At 27.6% G+C, this 21,719-nt stretch overlaps 1 protein-coding gene across 2 annotated transcripts in view; it reads left to right on the forward strand.

Moving 5' to 3' along the window:
* The first annotated feature begins 1,719 nt into the window (after nt 1–1,719).
* wat (waterproof) overlaps nt 1,720–21,719 on the forward strand; it is a 225,003-nt gene continuing 205,003 nt past the window's right edge. For both annotated transcript variants that reach the window (XM_075289488.1, XM_075289489.1), the window contains exon 1: nt 1,720–2,525. The gene's annotated coding sequence lies outside the window, so the exon portion shown is untranslated. The remainder of the gene's footprint in view (nt 2,526–21,719) is intronic.

The following is a 21,719-nucleotide window of genomic DNA, read 5'->3' on the forward strand; positions in this document are numbered from 1 at the left end:
CTTTTCTCAAGTGTCGTTCTTTTTTCGACGACGAAAAAAGTTTTTTTCATAAAGATCAAAACATGTTAGGTGGTAATCATGTTCTTTTAACTAGAAGAAACCCATTTTTTACGAATATCATAACATTTTAGATTGTGACCATTGTCTTTTGATTCAAACAAAATTCTTTTTTATCAATATAATAACATTTTAGATAAGGACAATTTTATTTTTCTTAGAACCATGTTCACTGAGCAAACATGGTTGCAGGTGAAAATGTTACATGGTCGCCGCAAAAATAGCTCCTATCATATTATTTTGCTCTTCGAATATGATTGTGACAATCATGTTTCTTGTCTGCGTGTAACATAGACTCATACACAAACGGTGTTTGTGATGCACATTCACTGAGTTTCTCCCCCTCTATCTCTCTCTTCCTCACTTTTGTTTAATGAAAATTCTTAACTTCCGTTGTTTTTAAACATTAATAGTTTTGCCTTTTCGATGATTGTTGTTAACAATACTATACCAATGTTAAGATTGTAGTGAAATTTTTAATGGTGCGCTGGGTAGACAGTTAACAGCAAACAAAGGAAGTGACAGATAAAGTCACCTATAAAAAACAACTATCCAACAAGGAAAAGATAGTCTCGATTGACAGACCGATTTTTTTCGCATACTTTTCAGTTGTCTTCTCTGTAAATTTCAAGCATATCGGTTCACCTATGCCGAATTCAAAGAGATACTGTAGCTCTTTGTCATGATGACTTTATCACATATGGATACTTCTCTCTTGTTCTCTTTATATTAATACTACTCATATGTGTACTCAGAGGAATTCGTTAAGAGTGTTATAAAGTTCATGTATCTTTAGATCCTTCTCTGGATGCATGTTTGCTTGTTCTTAATTTATGGAAAACTCACAAATGTTATTAAATTTTATTTAAATATTAATAAGCAATATTTGCTTGATTTTTATGTAATTTTCGGCTGTTTCTCTATATTCCTCTTCTATAGTTTTTGTGTTGGTATAGTGATTGACGCCATAGTCACTGCTGTTGTTATTATGGTTCTTATTTTGGATAATATTCTGATTGATGAAACACTTCCTTGTTTTAAGTTATATTAATATCACCACTTTTATTTATTTTCCTTTCATTCACACAACTACAAAACGTTGGTTAGTTGTTTTTGTAAACTATTCCAGCTTTGCTAAACTCACCTCGCTTTATTGCCAAAAATGTAAACAAATTTACGTTACGTTAATAACACATTTACATATAGGCAGCTTGTGTTAAGTAGCTCTCTGTTTACCAGCCTACTTGACTCTTGTGCGTTAGCGTACACGATCTATAAGCTATGAGAGTGTGGCTGTATGAAAATACGAATACGAAAACGAAGACGCCGACGACGTCAACGATTACGACAACTACAGAGGGCCAACGAAGATGATCGCTGGCTGGTAGATAGTCAAGCAACAATATCACCTTTTCAACTCAATTGACCAACGAAGATGTGAGGTGATGACAATCAATAGCGAAGCTTAGCTTGTGTATTGGGCTTGTAAGTGGGGTTTTGTATGGCGAAGCTTTTGTTTAGGTTAGCATTGCTGTGACGACGTTGGTTTGCCTGCTAGCCAATGTAGTCGTCGTTGACGTCGTTGAGCTTGGCTGGTAACTTGGTGGTAACTAAAAGACGTGCTTTTTGAACTGTCTTACCATATTTTTGCACGATCACTAAACGTTGAGTCTGCTTTCGACAGCCCAACAGGAAGGTTCTGAACGTTCGGTAAACACCGTGGATTCCTTAAAACGATACTGAAAGCTTTTTCAATCAATTTTGCAAACTAAAAAGAATTTTTGAAAAAAAAATCTAAGAAAAAAAGAAAATTTAAATTAACATCCGTTGTTTGTGTAATTATTACCCATATTTGTCATGGGCATTTAGACCATCGCAGAGATATTCCATAAAGTTCTAGTTTTTTTTCACATTGATATTTAAAAAGAATTTTCGATATTTACTTTATTTATTAATACGATTTATCTATAAATACGATTTATCTATAAGTGTGTGTGTTTGTGTTAAAACTACATTGAAAAATCAATCATCATACATTTGTCCATAATTCAATGGCCAAAAAATTAAACGCGTTACGATTTCCCATATGAGCGATTTTTGTTTTTCATTCGATTTTTGTGTGACATAAAAAATCAATGGATTTTATATTTTTTTTGTAATACAACATAAAAGTGTATTCAATAACAATTTACTGTATCAACAACATTGTAAATTGCATACAGATTAAATACAATTATAAAGTGATTTGTCTCCATAGAGGAAAAAAAAACAAAACAAATCTATAAAACAAAACCATCAAGTGCCCATTTGAATTCTGAAAAGGCAAACATATAAATAAAGTTTGTGAAATTTCAATTTCAACGGCTATCAAATAACAACATTCGTAAAATTTTTACGTTAAAGGAATCACAAGTGGATTATTATTGAACGATAACAATATTGTTTACACACCTTTTGGAGACTATCAGGTAATTATAGCAATTAAAACAAATATTTTACTTATACAAAAAATCTAAAACATTTTCTGTATTGCTAGTGATATTTTAAAGAATATCAAAGTTTTTCAATATCAAAGTGTTTCACATGCATTGTGGGTGGTATTTTATAAAAAGTTGGTCCTTTGCCATTAGGCTTATAAAAAGCTCATTAAAATTAATAAACAATTTTGTAGATTTTTCTTCTTTTAGAAAATAGTATTTTTATTTTTTTTTAAGGAAAATTAAAAACAAAATCTTAATTTTTTTTAGAACATTTTTGGGGAAATGTGTCTTTTTAGAAATATTATCAAAATTTGGCGATATAATTTTGTTTGTTTCAATAACTTTGTCGAGTTATAGTTAGAATAGTTAGCATTAGATTTCGATGAAAAATACAATTTTTGAAAAAAGTACAAAAAATTGAATTTTTATCGAAAAAATATTTTTCACCAAATTTCAACAAAAATTCCATGGGAAGATCATAAATTTTCTGTAGATAAATAAAAATAAATTTTGACAAAATTTTCCATAGAAACAAAATTTTTACAAAATTTTCTATGGAAATGAAATTTTGAAAAAATTTTCTATAAAAATAAAATTTTGATAAAATTTTCTATAAAAATAACATTTTGACAAAATTTTCTATAAAAATAAAATTTTGACAAAATTTTCTATAGAAATAAAATTTTGACAAAATTTTCTATAGAAATAAAATGTTGATAAAATTTTCTACCGACATAAAATTTTGACAAAATTTTCTATAGAAATAAAATTTTGACAAAATTTTCTATAGCAATAAAATTTTGAAAAAAAAATTCTATAAAAGTAAAATTTTGACAAAATTTTCTATAGAAATAAAAATTTGACAAAATTTTCTATAGAAATAAAATGTTGACAAAATTTTCTATAGAAATAAAATTTTGACAAAATATTCTATAGAAATAAAATTTTGACAAAATTTTTTATAGAAATAAAATTTTGACAAAATTTTCTATAGGAATAAAATTTTGACAAAATTTTCTATAGGAATAAAATTTGACAAAATATTCTATAGAAATAAAATATTGATAAAATTTTCTACCGAAATAAAATTTTGACAAAATTTTCTATAGAAATAAAATCTTGACAAAATTTTCTATGAAAATAAAATTTTAACAAAATTTTCTATGAAAATAAAATTTTGACAAAATTTTCTATAGGAATAAAATTTTGACGAAATTTTCTATGAAAATAAAATTTTTACAAAATTTTCTATGAAAATAAAATTTTGACAAAACTTTCTATGGAAATAAAAGTTTGACAAAATATTCTATAGAAATAAAATTTTGACAAAATTTTCTACAGAAATAAAATTTTGACAAAATTTTCTATAGAAATAAAATTTTGACAACATTTTCTATAGAAATAAAATGTTGATAAAATTTTCTACCGAAATAAAATTTTGACAAAATTTTCTATAGAAATAAAATTTTGACAAAATATTCTATAGAAATAAAATATTGATAAAATTTTCTATAGAAATAAACTTTTGACAAAATTTTCTATGAAAATAAAATTTTGACAAAATTTTCTATAAAAATAAAATTTTGACAAAATTTTCTATAGAAATAAAATGTTGATAAAATTTTCTACAGAAATAAAATTTTGACAAAATTTTCTATAGAAATAAAATTTTGACAAAATTTTTTATAGAAAGAAAATTGTGACAACATTTTCTATGAAAATAAAATTTTGACAAAATTTTCTATGAAAATAAAGTTTGGACAAAATTTTCTACAGAAATAAAATTTTGACAAAATTTTCTATGAAAATAAAATTTTTGACAAAATTTTCTACAGAAATAAAATGATGACAAAATTTTCTACAGAAATAAAATTTTGACAAAATTTTGTATAGAAATAAAAGTTTGACAAAATTTTGTATAGAAATAAAATTTTGACAAAATTTTCTACAGAAATAAAATTTTGACAAAATTTTCTATAGAAATAAAATTTTGACAAAATTTTCTATAGAAATACAATTTTGACAAAATTTTCTATAGAAATAAAATTTTGACAAAATTTTCTATAGAAATAAAATTTTGACAAAATTTTCTATGAAAATAAAATTTTGACAAAATTTTCTATAGAAATAAAATTTTGACAAAATTTTCTGCAGAAATAAAATTTTGACAAAATTTTCTATCGAAATAAAATTTTGACAAAATTTTCTATGAAAATAAAATTTTGACAAAATTTTCTACAGAAATAAAATGTTGACAAAATTTTCTATAGGAATAAAATTTTGACAAAATTTTCTATAGAAATAAAAGTTTGACAAAATTTTCTGTAAATTTTTTTAAAGTAAATTTTTAATCAATTAATCAATTTTTAATCAATAAAATTTGACAAAATATTCTATAGAAATAAAATATTGATAAAATTTTCTACCGAAATAAAATTTTGACAAAATTTTCTATAGAAATAAAATCTTGACAAAATTTTCTATGAAAATAAAATTTTAACAAAATTTTCTATGAAAATAAAATTTTGACAAAATTTTCTATAGGAATAAAATTTTGACGAAATTTTCTATGAAAATAAAATTTTTACAAAATTTTCTATGAAAATAAAATTTTGACAAAACTTTCTATGGAAATAAAAGTTTGACAAAATATTCTATAGAAATAAAATTTTGACAAAATTTTCTACAGAAATAAAATTTTGACAAAATTTTCTATAGAAATAAAATTTTGACAACATTTTCTATAGAAATAAAATGTTGATAAAATTTTCTACCGAAATAAAATTTTGACAAAATTTTCTATAGAAATAAAATTTTGACAAAATATTCTATAGAAATAAAATATTGATAAAATTTTCTATAGAAATAAACTTTTGACAAAATTTTCTATGAAAATAAAATTTTGACAAAATTTTCTATAAAAATAAAATTTTGACAAAATTTTCTATAGAAATAAAATGTTGATAAAATTTTCTACAGAAATAAAATTTTGACAAAATTTTCTATAGAAATAAAATTTTGACAAAATTTTTTATAGAAAGAAAATTGTGACAACATTTTCTATGAAAATAAAATTTTGACAAAATTTTCTATGAAAATAAAGTTTGGACAAAATTTTCTACAGAAATAAAATTTTGACAAAATTTTCTATGAAAATAAAATTTTTGACAAAATTTTCTACAGAAATAAAATGATGACAAAATTTTCTACAGAAATAAAATTTTGACAAAATTTTGTATAGAAATAAAAGTTTGACAAAATTTTGTATAGAAATAAAATTTTGACAAAATTTTCTACAGAAATAAAATTTTGACAAAATTTTCTATAGAAATAAAATTTTGACAAAATTTTCTATAGAAATACAATTTTGACAAAATTTTCTATAGAAATAAAATTTTGACAAAATTTTCTATAGAAATAAAATTTTGACAAAATTTTCTATGAAAATAAAATTTTGACAAAATTTTCTATAGAAATAAAATTTTGACAAAATTTTCTGCAGAAATAAAATTTTGACAAAATTTTCTATCGAAATAAAATTTTGACAAAATTTTCTATGAAAATAAAATTTTGACAAAATTTTCTACAGAAATAAAATGTTGACAAAATTTTCTATAGGAATAAAATTTTGACAAAATTTTCTATAGAAATAAAAGTTTGACAAAATTTTCTGTAAATTTTTTTAAAGTAAATTTTTAATCAATTAATGTTTTGTTTTTTTTTGTTTAGTTGAAATTTATTTTTTTTTTTGAAAAGTGGTAATTTTTTTTGAAAATTTTAATTTTCTATTGGGAAATATTAAAATTAAATTTCGATTCAAAATGAAATTATACTTTTTTTAAAATCTTGTTTTACACAAAATATTGTAGAAATGATTTTTTATACCCTGCGCCAGACTGTGGAACAAGGTATTATAAGTTAGTGAATATATTTGTAATACCCAGAAGGAGACTAGATAGACACATGGTGTCTTTGGCAATAATGCTCAGGGTGGGTTCCTGCGTCGATATAACCATGTCCGTCTGTCTGTGAACACATTTTTGTGATCAAAGTCTAGGTCGCAATTTAAGTCCAATCGCCTTCAAATTTGGCACATGTTCCTAATTTGGGTCAGAATAGAACCCTATTGATTTTGGAAGAAATCAGTTCAGATTTAGTTATAGCACCCATATATATCTTTCGCCCGATATGCACTATAATGGACCCAGCAGCCAGAGTTTTATACCGATTTGCTTGAAATTTTGTACAAATATAACACTTAGTCGTATAGTCAAGTGTGCAAAATTTGATTGAATTCGGTTCAGATTTAGATATAGCTCCCATATATATCTTTCGCCCGATATGGACTAATATGGTCCTAAAAGCCAGAGTTTTGGCCCAATTTGGTTGAAATTTTGCACAGGGAGTAGATTTAGCATTGTAGCTATGCGTGCCAAATTTGATTGAAATCGGTTCAGATTTATATATAGCTCCCATACATAGTTTTCGCCCGATTTACACTCATATGACCACAGAGGCCAATTTTTTACTCCAATTTAGTTGAAATTTTGCACAGGGAGTAGAATTAGCATTGGGCACGCATAGGCCCAATTTTGTTGAAATCGGTTCAGATTTAGATATAGCTCCCATATATATATTTTTCTGATTTCGACAAAAATGGTCAAAATACCAACATTTTCCTTGTAAAATCGCCACTGCTTAGTCGAAAAGTTGTAAAAATGACTCTCATTTTCCTAAACTCCTAATACATATATATATCGAGCGATAAATCATAAATAAACTTTTGCGAAGTTTCCTTAAAATTGCTTCAGATTTAAATGTTTCCCATATTTTTTTTTACTAACATTGTGTTCCACCCTAGTGCATTAGCGAACTTAAATTTTGAGTCTATAGATTTTGTAGAAGTCTATCAAATTCTGTCCAGATCGAGTGATATTTAAATGTATGTATTTGGGATAAACCTTTATATATAGCCCCCAACACATTTGACGGATGTGATATGGTATCGAAAATTTAAATCTACAAAGTGGTGCAGGGTATAATATAGTCGGCCCCGCCCGACTGTAGACTTTCCTCGCTTGTTTTAATTACCTTAGTCTTCCGAGTTTGATTAAAAAGTTAATTGCATCAATAAATTTATTTATTGAAGAAATTTTCAACTTCAATTAACTTTTTAATTGGAAATATATTGGTGACAGAACCCAAATTTTTGGCAATATTTCAAATCTATTAGAAAATAAAAAAAATAATATTTGATATTTTTTTACATTTTCTTATAGAGTTAAGATATTGTTAAAAATATAAATTTTATTGTGCTTTTTTACAAAAATATAAAACAATTATATGACATCACGTGTATATATTTGCTGTTGAGCAAAAAATATTAATAAATAATTTCAAATGCATTAGTTGACAAGCCTAGGCATATCAGAAATTCCCTGCTATGCTTTTCGAATACTTAACTAGAATATTGCTGTTGTTGTGTGTTTTTTTTTTTTCTATCACAAAACACGTGCATTAGTATTTCGAAAAAAAAAAAAATATATTTTGTATTCAATCTATAAAACATTTCTAATGTAGCTACCAATTCTACTGTATGTTGCACTTGAAGATTCATTGCATTTGACGACAATGATAAATGTAAGCCATAATGTAAATATTCACAAAATAAAAACACTAAGTTCGGCCGGGCCGAATCTTAAATACCCACCACCATTAACCAAATGTGAGGGTTTCCTTTGAAATTTCAGGAGGGCTTGAGGACTTGAGAACACTTCCCGAAGATAAATTTAAAGATTTCACCAATGAGGACTATATTAGATTCTGGATTTATAAGAAACATTTTTGTTTGAGTTCTCACCTCACTCACCATTATCAGCACACCTCTTTATGGTCCTAAAATACCTCTAGATTTCCAATTTCAGACAAATTGGATAAAAACTACGGTTTGTATAAGCCCAAGACCCCAAATCGGGAGGTCGTTTTATATGGGGACCATACCAAAACATGGACCGATACTCACAATTTTTGGCACACGTATTTGTGGTCCTACAATACCTCTAGATTTCCAATTTCAGGTAAATTGAATAAAAACTGCGGTTTATATAAGCCCAAGAAGTAAAATGGGGAGATCGGTCTATATGGGGGCTATACCAAAATATGGAGCGATACTCACAATTTTTGGAACACGTATTTGTGGTCCTAAAATACCTCTAGATTTCAAATTTCAGGCAAATTGGATATAAACTACGATTTCTATAAGCCCAAGACCCCAAATCTGGAGGTCGGTTTATATGGGGACTATATCAAAACCTGGACCGATATAGCCCATCTTCGAACTTGACCTGCCTGCAGACAAAAGACGAGTTTGTGCAAAATTTCAACACGATTGCTTCATTATTGAAGACTGTAGCGTGATTACAACAGACAGACAGACGGACAGACGGACATCGTTATATCGTCTTAGAATTTCTCCCTGATCAAGAATATATATACTTTATATAGTCGGAAATCGATATTTCGATGTGTTACAAACGGAATGACAAACTTATTATACTCCCGTCACCATTCTATGGTGGTGGGTATAAAAATAAAACAATTTTTTCCAAGAAATGAAATTCATGGCCCTATGCTGTAGTGGTGACATTTTGTGGCAACTACCCTGTTTGATAACTTCAACTATATCGTAGTGAATTAAATTAAATAAAATATATTAATTCTCTCGTCTAAAGTAATATGCAAATTAATGGCATATTTTATAAGCCCTTAAGCTTTTCCATGGAATTTGGGATTCTCCAGAAATTTATTTTAATTCCTATATTGCCTTTAATAATAATAATAACGATAGTTGACATTAGACTTCTCTAGAACTTTTATATTTTTACGTCTAATGTATTATGTTATTAACAATTTAATTGGGTGACTTACTAGTTGCATTTGCTTAAAACCATTTACCGTAGATTATTTAATAACTATATGCACTTATCAAAAATCATTTAATTATCAACAACAGCATATACGTTATCTGTGGCAGAGATGGTGGTTGACGACGGTGACTGAGATGAGGCAGTGAGACAGTTATGCATATGCATATGAGATTAGTTGTTGCCTAAACTACTCTCACTAACTAACGCCGCCACCAACATCGAAACTAACGCCGCCACCCTATCATCACTTCAACAGCATGAATTTATAATTTTCAGTGCATATCATCATCAGCATCATCACTAACTATGTCGTTTGCATAGCCCCTTAGTCATTGTCGTCATAGATGAATACGATGGGAAAAATATACAGGTGTATATTTTTACTGGCTGGCATACGGCGACTGGCATATTGCTCTTCTTCTTTTTTTTGTATAGAAGAATACCTGAATTAATTTTTGTTTTATATCTTACATTTATGCAAATACAAGTAGAAATTCAACGATAGACCTTTGTATATGATGGGCGTTGAATGAAGATTATCTCAATGAAATGCAAAATTGTATAAATAACAAAAGTTATCCATGACTGCGTAAAATGTGATTGATAATTTATAAAATTAAAAAGAAACAAGTGTTAAAAAGAAACAAGGCCGTAATTTCGGCCAGGCCGAATCTTATGTATCCTCCACCATGGATTGCGTAGAAACTTCTACGAAAGACTGTCAGACCACAACCCAAGTAATTCGATTGTAGGAATTACTTGGGTTGTGGTAATATTTACCGATGACAAGGTATCTTAAAACTTTTTAACATAGTTTTCTAAATTGTGAATTAGTACATACGTGGTATATATTAGAAAAAAAGGTATATGGACGATACGGACTTTTGAACGGTACGTACACCCTCACAAAAAATCGCTTCTGTAACATATACTCCCAAACATATTTTGCTTCAAGCATATACATTTTTGGGTATTGCCCAAACATTTATATGTTTGATCTCTACCAATATATAATATGTTTGAAAGCATATTGGTCTAAACAATATATGTTTGGGTCGTCTAAGTTCCAAACATTTTGTATTTTTGCATCTAAATTCAATAATGTTGTCTTCCAAAAAACAATATGTTATTATGTGACCATATAATATGTTTGGAAGCATTTTGCACCCAAAAATATTATATGCTTAAAAAAAATTCTCCCAAACAATATTGTGCTCAAAATTTTATTTATTTATTTATATATTTACAATCATAAAGAATTATGACAATAAACAGGTAATATAGGTGCTAACAACATAGGTTTTCGACCTGAATGCTCAAAATTTTGTTTCTGCCCAATTGTATATTCCCCGACATCTTTCTCACTTCCACGAGATTTTTTAGTTCTTAGCACCTTTTTCTGTAATACAAACATTGTAGAAGAAATTATCCAATTTTATGATTTTTTTTTATTTTAATTTTACCTTTTGCCGGACGGGGATTCGAGCAGCGGACCACACAGTTTGTAAGGATCAAAGAAGTAGCTGATCAATTGCCCAAGGAAAAATAAAATGTTAATTTTGTAATAACAAGCAACAACCACCAACTTAATTCAATATCGCTCCCTGTTAAATAGAGCTCCAAGCTACTAAACACATATATGTTTATAGGCTATTTCTAAATTAATATATGTTTGCATTGAAGCATATTATATTTACAAACATTTTATGTCCCAAACATAATATGTTCTAACATATATGTCCCAAACATGTTATGCTAGTTTATGAACATTATATGCTTGCACTCAAAAATATTGTGTTTAAAAATTTGTGTTCCAAACATATAATGTTTATAGCCAAACATATGAAAAACAGTCTTTTTCAACAGTTTAGAGAGCCAGAATTGAAATATGGGGGTCGCTTATATGGGGGGCTATATACAATTATGAACTTGATACGGTGAAAACAAGTAAGAAAAGTCTAAAGTCGGGCGGGGCCGACTATATTATACCCTGCACCACTTTGTAGATCTAAATTTTCGATACCATCTCACATCCGTCAAATGTGTTGGGGGCTATATATAAAGGTTTGTCCCAAATACATACATTTAAATATCGATTTGGATAGAATTTGATAGACTTTTACAAAATCTATAGACTCCAAATTTAACTTGGCTAGTGCACTAGGGTGGAACACAATGTTAGTAAGAAAATATGGGAAACATTTAAATCTGAAGCAATTTTAAGGAAACTTCGCAAAAGTTTATTTATGATTTATCGCTCGATATATATGTATTAGAAGTTTAGGAAAATTAGAGTCAGTTTTACAACTTTTCGACTAAGCAGTGGGGATTTTACAAGGAAAATGTTGGTATTTTGACCATTTTTGTCGAAATCAGAAAAACATATATATGGGAGCTATATCTAAATCTGAACCGATTTCAACCAAATTTGACACGCATAGCTACAATGCTAATTTTACTCCCTGTGCAAAATTTCACCTAAATCGGTGGAAAAAAATTGGCCTCTGTGGTCATATGAGTGTAAATCGGGCGAAAGCTATATATGGGAGCTATATCTAAATCTGAAGCGATTTCAACCAAATTTGGCACACATAGCTACAATGCTAATTCCACTCCCTGTGCAAAATTTCAACTAAATAGGATTAAAAAATTGGCCTCTGTGGTCATATGAGTGTAAATCGGGCGAAAGCTATATATGGGAGATATATCTACATCTGAACCGATTTCAACCAAATTTGGCACGCATAGCTACAATGCTAATTCTACTCCCTGTGCAAAATTTCAACTAAAACGGACCAAAAACTTGGCCTCTGTGGTCATATGAGTGTAAATCGGGCGAAAGCTATATATGGGAGCTATGTCTAAATCTGAGCCGATTTCAACCAAATTTCGCATGAATAGCTACAATGCCAATTCCACTCCCTGTGCAAAATTTCAACTAAATCGGAGCAAAAAATTGGCCTCTGTGGGCAAATGAATGTAAATCGGTTGAAATATATATATGGGAGCTATATCTAAATCTGAACCGATTTGGCTGATATTTTGCAAGTTTTTCGAGACTCATAAAATATTCGGATGTACGGAATTTGAGGAAGATCGGTTGATATACACGCCAATTATGACCAGATCGGTGAAAAATATATATGGCAGCTATATCTAAATCAGAACCGATTTTTTCCAAAATCAATAGGGATCGTCTTTGAGCCGAAACAGGACCCTATACCAAATTTTAGGACAATCGGACTAAAACTGCGAGCTGTACTTTGCACACAAAAATACATCAACAGACAGAAAGACAGACAGACGGACATCGCTAAATCGACTCAGAATTTAATTCTAAGCCGATCCGTATACTAAAATGTTGGTCTATGATTACTCCTTCTTGGCGTTACATACAAATGCACAAACTTATTATACCCTGTACCACAGTAGTGGTGAAGGGTATAAAAATTGTGTAGCAAATAAAATTTTGCAAAATTTCTATAGAAATAAAATTTTGCAAAATATTCTATAGAAACTAAATTTTGACTAAATTTTCTGTAGAAATAAAATTTTGACAAAATTTTCTATGGAAATAAAATTTTGACTAAATTTTCTAATAAAAAAAATCTATTACTATAAAACTTTGTCAAAATTTTCTATAGAAATAAAATTTAGAACAAATTTTCTAATAAAAAAAATCTATTACTATAAAATTTTGGCAAAAATTTTAAATACAATTTTGACCAAATTTTCTAATAAAAAAATCTATTGGCAAAATTTTCTATAGAAATAAAATTTTGACTTAAATTTTATATAGAAATAAAATTTTGCAAAATTTTCTACAGAAACAAAATTTTGCCTAAATTTTCTATAGAAATAAAATTTTGACCAAATATATGGAAATAAAATTTTGAATAAAATTTTTATAGAAATAAAATTTGGCAAAAATTTTTATAGAAATAAAAGTTTGAAAAAATTATCTATAGAAATAAAATTTTGACTTAAATTTTTATAGAAATAAAATTATCAATGGAAATAAAATTTTGAAAAATTTTTGTGTAACAAACAAAATTTTCTATAGAAACTTGCTTAGTTACAAAAATGTGAAGTGTTTTAAAAAATTTGGTTTATTTTTACGACTCCGACTCCAGCAAAATATTCAGACTCCGACTCCGGCTCCACAGCCCTGATAACTATAGACCGATATAGACCGAATTTCAACTGACTCGGATGAAATTTGCTCCTCCAAGAGGCTCCAAAACCAAATCTCGGAATCGGTTTATATGGGGGGCTATATATGATTATGGGCCGATATGGACCACTTTTGACATGGTTGTTAAATATTATATACTAACACCACGTACTAAATTTCAATCAGATAGGATGAATTTTGCTTCTCAAAAAGGCACCGGAGGTCAAATCTGGGGATCGGTTTATATGGGGGCTATATATAATTATGGACCGATATGGACCAGCTCCTGCATGGTTATTAGAGGCAATATACTAACATCACGTACCAAATTGCAAGCGAATTGGATGAATTTTGCTCTTCCAAGAGGCTCCGGAGGTCAAATCTGGGGATCGGTTTATATGGGGGCTATATATAATTATGGACCAATTTTTGCATGATTGTTAGAGACCATATACTAACACCACGTACCAAATTTCAACCGAATCAGATGAATTTTGCTCCTCCAAGAGGCTTTGGTGGTCAAATCTGGGGATCGGTTTATATGGGGGCTATATATAATTATGGATCGATGTGGACCAATTTTTGCGTGGTTGTTAGAGACCATATACTAACACCATGTACCAAATTTCAGCCGGATCGGATGAAGTTTGCTTCTCTTAGAGTATCCGCAAGCCAAATCTGGGGGTCCGTTTATATGGGGGCTATACGTAAAAGTGGACCGACCCATTGGCCAATTTGTGGACCGATATGGCCGGATCGGATAAAATTTGCTTCTCTTAGAGGCTCCGCAAGCCAAATCCGGGGATCGGTTTATATGGGGGCTATAGGTAAAAGTGGACCGATATGGCCCATTTGTCCTAAATTTGAGTAAGATCAGTTAATAAATAAGGGTTTTATGGTCAACATTTGGAAAATCGGGCAATACATATACCATGGGAGCTATATATAAATGTCAACCGTTTTTAATGATTCTTTACTCATATAGGTAGTACAACAGATGATTAGATCTAGCCAAGTTTGAATAAGATCGCTTATTAAATAAGGGTTTTATGGCGAAATTTTTGAAAATCGGGGGATACATATACATGGGAGCTATATCTAAATATGGACCGATTTCGATAAAATTTTGCACACTTAAATTATGGTGAATAAGATTGCATTGTGACAAATTTGGCTTATCTTACTAACCGTTCACGGAAAAGTCAACTATGACCCTTTTTTTATCGAAATTGGGCGATACATATATATGGGAGCTATATCTAAATTTGATCGGAATTGTTGCAAATTCAAAAGACCTTGTGCCAAGTAAACACCGTGCACCAAATTTCATCAAAATCGGTTAATAAATGCTACCGAAACCCTGCGAACAACAAATATATGGACAGATGTATGAACGGATGTACGGATGGACGAACGTATGAACAGACACCCATTTTTAAGTCGAATCGCCTAACTATAAAGACAAAACGACCTCATTGAAAAGTTTATCGACTTTTGGCCCCTTGTGTCAAGAAACCACCGTGTAGCAAATTTCATCAAAATCGGTTAAAAATGCGACCGGTATCCTGCGATCAACAAATACGTAGACAGAAGACGTACGGACATACGGACGGACCGACAGACATACGAACAACAAGGGATAGATCGACTAATGAGTTTTTTTGCGTACTTGATATAGGAAACGGACGGACGGACGGACACCAAGGGCTAGATCGACTCAGCCCAAAATCAATATTTCTGCTAGGTACATTTTTTGGCAGTTCAGAGTTATTCTATCCTGACTACTATGTGGTTTAGGGTATAAAAAATAGTAATTATTAAAATGATTTATATTTATATGATTTAGTTGTTAAACAAAATATGTATATCTTATTTTAAATTTAATGAAGTTTGGATAAAAATTGTGACCCTTAAATTGCGAACAACAAATAGGGATTTCTGATTCATTACGGAAATTATATTAAATAAAATAAATTGAAATAATGTATATTAAAATGAAATAATCTCCAATATACCCTTTACCACACTCAAAAAAAAAAATATTTTTCCAATCACGTAATTAATATATTAATTTTAATAAATAAATTTTTATTGGAAATGCACACAAACAAAATTCACGATTTTTTTTTTAAATAATTTTCTTTTATTGATTTATGTTTTTTATTCCAACATACACAAACTTTAGTGTTAAGTTATTTTGCTTTTGAAATGCCAAATATTTCGGTATGTGTGAAAGATGGTTAGGTCATAACATAGACAGGTGGCAAACACATCTCACTAAAATACATTTTAAACTGAATATTTAAATATTGTAAATTAATTTACAAATCACTTGAGGTTTTTCTTATTTCTTTTTCATTTGATTAATTTCATCATAATTGAATGTTATAACCTGAGGAATTAGTTCATAAATTAATGGATGGTTGTCCATACAAAGCAATACAATATAATGGGAAAAATTTTAGATTTCTTATAGATAAATAAAAATTAAATAAATATAGGTAAATTTTTTTAGGGAACTTCAACAGACCATGAAGAAGTTTTCGGGGAGTACCGGAATAAAATATGAAAATATTGTGAACACGGTTGCTACAGTTGGTAGAATTCTATCAAAAATGGTAGTTTTTCTATAGAAATAAAATTTTTCGAAAATTTTCTATAGAAATAAAAATTTTTCGAAAATTTTCTATAGAAATAAAAATTTTAACAAAACTTTCTATAGAAATAAAATTTTTCGAAAATTTTCTATAGAAATAAAATTTTTCGAAAATTTTCTATTGAAATAAAAATTTTGACAAAATTTTCTATAGAAATAAAATTTTTCAAAAATTTTCTATAGAAATAAAATTTTGACAAAATTTCTAAAAAAAAAAAATTGACAAAATTTTCTATAGAAAAAAATTTTGACAAAATTTTCTATAGAAATAAAAATGTATGGTTTTAAGCTGCAATAAAAAACAACAACAATGCTTAACGTACAAAACCAACAATAACAAAACAAAAAGAATGGAAACAGAAGAGGGGGCACGCTCAAAATAAACCCAGCCAACTGAATTCAAATCGATGATTTGACAGTGGCATAGGAAAAGAGATATGTTTGTTTTGAATTTATTTCGGCATAAGCCGGCTATCAATGTAAAACCTTTTTTCGGAGGGTTCAAGTGTTGTTTATAGTTGGGTTTAATAAACTGCCTGAATTTATTCTGATAATTGGTTGATAGTTTTGCTGCAAGTAGAGGATGCTGATGAGGAATGTGGTAATTCCGAAACGTGCGTCCATCCAACCATCTTGCAGTCTATAGGGCTTTGCCCAAATAAATTTGACAAACATTCATTTCCTCTGTTGGTTAAGCTACACTTGTAGTTTAGTCAATTCATGGTTTTAAGCTGCAATAAAAACCAACAACAATGCTGAAATAAAAATTTGACAAAATTTTCTATAGAAATAAAAATTTTGACAACATTTTCTATAGAAATAAAATTTTGACAAAATTTTCTATGGAGATAAAATTTTGACAAAATTTTCTATGGAGATGAAATTTTCTATAGAAATAAAATTTTGACAAAATTTTCTATAGAAATAAAATTACGACAACATTTTCTATAGAAATAAAATTTTGAGAAAATTTCCTATAGAAATAAAATTTTGACAAAATTTGCTATAGAAATAAAATTTTGACAAAATTGTCTATGGAGATAAAATTTTGACAACATCTATAGAAATAAAATTTTAACAAAATTTTCTTTAGAAATAAAATTTTGACAAAGTTTCTACAGAAATAAAATTTTGACGAAATTTTCTGTAGAAATAAAATTTTGAGAAAATTTTTTATAGAAATAAAGTTTTGACAAAATTTTCTATAGAAATAAATTTTTTAAAAAATGTTCTATAGAAATAAAATTTTGACAAAATTTTCTATAGAAATAAAATTTTGACAAAGTTTTCTATAGAAATAAAATTTTGCAAAAATTTCCTATAGAAATACAATATTGTCAAAATTTTCTATAAAAATAATATTTTGACAAATTTTCTATAGAAATAAAGTTTTGTCAAAGTTTTTTATAGAAATAAAATTTTAACAAAATTTTCTACAGAAATAATATTTTGACAAAATTTTCTATAGAAATAAAATTTTCACAAAATTTTCTATAGAAATAAAATTTTGACTAAATTTGCTATAGAAATAAAATTCTGACAAAAGTTTCCACAGAAATAAAATTTTGACAAAATTTTCTATGGAGATAAAATTTTCACAAAATTTTCTATAGAAATAAAATTTTAACAAAATTTTCTATAGAAATAAAATTTTGACAAAATTTTCTATAGAAATAAAATTTTGACAAAATTTTCTATAGAAATAAAATTTTGCAAAAATTTTCCATAGAAATAGAATTTTGTCAAAATTTTCTATAGAAATAAAATTTTGACAAAATTTTCTATAGAAAAACATTGACAAAATTTTCTATAGAAATAAAATTTTGACAAAAATTTCTGTAGAAATAAAATTTTGTCAAAGTTTTCTATAGAAATAAAATTTTGCGAAAATTTTCTATAGAAAAAAATTTTGACAAAATTTGCTTGACAAAATTTTCTTAGCCATAAAATTTCGACAAAATTTTCTATAGAAATAAAATTTTGACAAAGTTTTCTATAGAAATAAAATTTTGCAAAAATTTTCTATAGAAACACAATATTGTCAAAATTTTCTATAGAAATAAAATTTTGAGAAAATTTTCTATAGAAATAAAAATTTTGACAAAATTTTCTATAGAAATAAAATTGTGACAAAATTTTCTTCTATGGAGATAAAATTTTGACAAAATTTTGTATGGAGATAAAATTTTGACAAAATTTTCTATGGGGATAAAATTTTTTACAAAATTTTCTATAGAAATAAAATTTTGACAAAAATTTCTACAGAAATAAAATTTTGACAAAAATTTCTATATCGATAAATTTTTGACACAATTTTCTACAGAAATAAAATTTTTAAAAAGGTAGACATAAAATTTTGACAAAGTTTTCCATAGAAATAAAATTTTGCAAAAATGTTCTATAGAAATAGAATTTTGTCAAAATTTTTTATAGAAATAAAATTTTGACAAAATTTTCTATAGAAAAACATTTAACAAAATTTTCTATAGAAATAAAATTTGGACAAAAATTTCTATAGAAATAAAATGTTGACAAAATTTTCTATAGAAATAAAATTTTGTCAAAGTTTTCTATAGAAATAAAATTTTGCAAAAATTTTCTATAGAAATAAATTTTGACAAAATTTTCGTTACAAATAGAATTTGGGAAAATTTTTCTATAGAAATAAAGTTTTGACAAAAATTTCTATAGAAATAAAATTTTTTACAAAATTTTCTATAGAAATAAAATTTTGAAAAAAAATTATAGCGATAAATTTTTGACAAAATTTTCTATAGAAATAATATTTTGACAAAAGTTTATACAGAAATAAAATTTTTACAAAATTTTCTATAGAAATTAAATTTTGACAAAAGTTTCTATAGAAATAAAATTTTAACAAAATTTTCTATAGAAATAAAATTTTGACAAAAGTATCTACAGAAATAATATTTTGACAACATTTTCTATAGAAATAAAATTTTGACAAAGGTTTCTACAGAAATAAAATTTGACGAAATTTTCTGTAGAAATAAAATTTTGTCAAAATTTTCTATAGAAATACAATTTTGACAATATTTTCTATAGCGATACATTTTTGACAAAATTTTCTACAGAAATAAAATTGTTAAAAAGGTAGACATAAAATTTTGACAAAGTTTTCTATAGAAATAAAATTCTGACAAAAGTTTCTACAGAAATAAAATTTTGACAAAATTTTCTATAGAAATAAAATTTTCACAAAATTTTCTATAGAAAAAAAACTTTTCAAAAATTTTCTCTAGAAATAAAATTTTCACAAAATTTTCTGTAGAAATAGAATTTTGTCAAAATTTTCTATTTTGACAAAATTTTCTGTGAAAATTATATTCTGACAAAATTTTCTATAGAAATAAAATTTCGATAAAATTTTCTTTAGAAATAAAATTTTGACTAAATTTTCTATAGAAATAAAATGTTGACAAAATATTCTATATGAATAAAATTTTGACAAAATTTTCTATATGAATAAAATTTTGACAAAATTTTCTATAAAAATAAAATTTTGACAAAATTTTTGATAGAAATAAAATTTTCGAAAATTTCTATAGAAATAAAATTTTGACAAAATTTTCTATAGAAATCTATTACTCTATCCATTCAATAGCTCTAAAGAGAGGCTATGGTAGCCACAACAACAACAAAAAAGGTTGATTGTTAATGATGCCTTGGCAAAAGTCTAAGGGATTTGTATCGTGCAAGAATTAATATTGTTTTCATCTCCTTTCATGTTTTATATGTTATGTAAATTGCACATATACAAACATCTACAAGTACAGATGAATACAAACATATCCCCCATCTATAGATTGATGTATCGTTGTTGTCTATATGTTTATGTTATATTTCAAACAATTGATTAAGAACAATGGAATGAGTGGGATAGGTTTGGGATTCATAGCTCTTTATCGCATATAAATCATAAGCTATAATATTAATCCCTCCTTCGCCTCCTCCTCCACCTTATCCACCAAACCACCTTTCGATCTCGTCATACCCCCAAATACACATACACTTGTATATTCCTTGGAAATGCGCGATTGCATGTATGAGTTTGTGTGTGGGTGTGTGTGTGAGAGGGAGAGTTTGTTTGATAATTTGTATATGTTATTTGTTGTAGTTGTTCTCATATCCCTATTCTCTATGAAGCACAGAAGGAGGATATAAGGAATGCATGCATATTGGACATCGATGATTATAGCAACAATATATTGGACCATTATGATTATATTGATTTTGATTTCAAGTTAAATTTTATGCGCTTCATTTAGCCTTAAGCTGAAAAGCTCTTCCTGATACAATCGACAACAATCGATTGAGCCAAGTGGGCTTGAACGGATGTCTGTGTATGTCTGTTGGTGTGTTTGCGGACCACCCATTCTATCAGTGGCCCATTTCCATTTGCCCATTCACATAGACAGCCACAAAACAATAGATGCTTATGTTATGATAAATGTGAGTATAGATTACTCATACGCCTTGGTGATTTCAATTATGACTGCTCCAGTGGGTTTTCTTTTCAAAACTATCTCAAGCACTCACCAACACTCACGCACACACACACACGTCCTTATATAATATGGGTGTTTTTGATATTTTAGTGAATAAGGAAATTTATTGATCTATAATCAAACTCAATACACACATACTCAGTATGCTCTCAACTTACAATGTAGGAAATTTGGCCTCCTTAAAAAAATCCAAAAGTGAAGATCGCCTTATAAAAGGATTGTGATGCAGAGCTCTTTTTATGCTGAAAATTCATCAAATAGTGGCGATAGTAGTAACGTCAAAATTCGACTTTTCTATAAAAACTTTCGAGTCGACATTTTAGGAAATTTTCAATCCCTACGCCAGTAAAAAAAATCGGAAGTTGTTCTAAAGGCAAAACTTTAAAAGTACTTTCCAAAATGACCCCCCAAAAGCTGTTTTTTATTTTAACTACATACACTAAAAAAAACAAAATATTTTCGTGATATTAAAGATTATGCAACCTACATTTTAGGACGCACAACTTACAAAATATTAAGGACAAATTTCTTTGACAAATTTTCTTAAATGAACTGAAATATATATTGAATCTTTAGATTTAAGATTAAAAAGCTTCAAATATAGACTAAGATATATTTTGAGGATTTAACGTCTTTGGTTTAAAGATTTTTTTGAAATTAAGATAACATTATTTGGAGTTTTAAACTGAAATTTGTTTGTCCGTGAATAGCTTTATTATTATACCGCGAAAAAAGAATGCAAATTCGATAAATGAGATCCCTATCCTAATTTTAATTTTATATAAAATCACGCAACTGTCTTGAGTAATTGGGCAATCGTCCCGAAATTTTTCACAAATTCGTTTTTTTTGACAGTAAGCAGATGGGCTTATCGGTTCATATTTTGATAAAGCCCCC

The sequence above is a fragment of the Haematobia irritans genome, chromosome 1 (assembly GCF_050003625.1).
Source record: "Haematobia irritans isolate KBUSLIRL chromosome 1, ASM5000362v1, whole genome shotgun sequence".
NCBI lineage: Eukaryota > Metazoa > Arthropoda > Insecta > Diptera > Muscidae > Haematobia > Haematobia irritans.